General features: G+C 37.3%; 1 non-coding gene across 1 annotated transcript; it reads right to left on the bottom strand.

Annotated features, from left to right (window-relative positions):
• Window positions 1-901: 901 nt before the first annotated feature.
• LOC145110071 (small nucleolar RNA R71) lies at window positions 902-1,008 on the bottom strand. The gene has a single exon (XR_013709454.1). It is a non-coding gene; the product is annotated as a small nucleolar RNA R71 (small nucleolar RNA).
• Window positions 1,009-1,229: the final 221 nt, after the last annotated feature.

Raw genomic sequence — 1,229 nt, 5'->3', positions numbered from 1 at the left:
TAATTTAGTTAAGTAGTTAGGTTTATAAATTTAAAGCTTGATAGGTATATAAAGTGCACATCAAGTTTTTGGCGCCGTTGCTGGGGAACGACTTATTTGATTTATAGTTTTAATTGCTTTTAGTTATTCGATCCTTTTTTGTAGGATAAAAACCGCAAAAAGTTATTTATATGCATTGACTTGTCTTTCTGAATAGCAACCACGTCGTTGTCATATTAACCACGTCGTGGTCTCGTCTCATATAGTTTTTAGTTTATTAATTTTTTATTCCTTTTACGCGTTTTTTATTTTGTTTTTGTTTCACTCATTTATGACTCGAGGATCCAAGAGTCCAATACTTCCTTCATTAGAAGATCCAAAATTAGCTTTTTACAAGAAGAAAGACAAGAAAGGCGGCGAGTCTAGCAACACTTTTCAAACCAAAAAATTCAAACTTTTTGAAAAGACTCCAAGCAAGAAGGATGTAGGATATGAACCAGAAACGTCTAGCGAAGAAAGTTCATACGAAGAGATAAAAAGCGAGGTTGAAGAGATGGTGGACGTCACAAGGATGACCATGGGAGATTACAAGGTGGATATGTGGAGATAGTGGACCAGGGCTTGTACCACCCGAGATTCCAGCTGAAAGAAGTTTTGAACTCTATCAATTCTCAAGGACATACCTTTCGTCGGGAAAGAGTATGAGGACGCATTCAAACACATTGATGAAGTAAAGGACATTGCAAACTACTTCAATGTTCCAAATGTGCCACGAGATTCGGTGTTACTTAGGATGCTTCTGGTGACATTTAGCGGTGAAGCTAAAGTTTGGTTGAAATCACTTGTGTCAGGATCCATTACTACTTGGGAAAATCTTCATGATACTTTCATTGAGCAATTTAGCCCGCCTACAAAAATCTCAAAGCTAATGAAAAAGATTGCTAATTTTCAACAATAGGTTGGAGATTATTTATATGAAGCATGGGAGAGATACAAGGGCTTGATTAGAAGTTGTCCTCAACATGATCTTAAGGTCCAACAAGAAGTGTCCATTTTCTATGATGGAGTGAATGTAACAACAAGAAAAATTCTTGACTCTCAAGGACCAATGACGAAAAAGGAGCCGACCACGATAAAGGAAATAATTGAAGAGTTTGTAAAGAAGTCACGTGAGTATCATAACCCACGAGAGGATGTTACTAGAGGTAAATGAGATGGAGGGAATGAGAACTTAGCTGCGGTTCTGGCAA

Source organism: Lactuca virosa, chromosome 4 (genome assembly GCF_052849685.1).
Source record: "Lactuca virosa cultivar CGN04683 chromosome 4, Lactuca_virosa_CGN04683_v6, whole genome shotgun sequence".
NCBI classification, from domain to species: Eukaryota; Viridiplantae; Streptophyta; class Magnoliopsida; order Asterales; family Asteraceae; genus Lactuca; species Lactuca virosa.
This window is presented reverse-complemented; position numbering and strand designations above follow the sequence as displayed.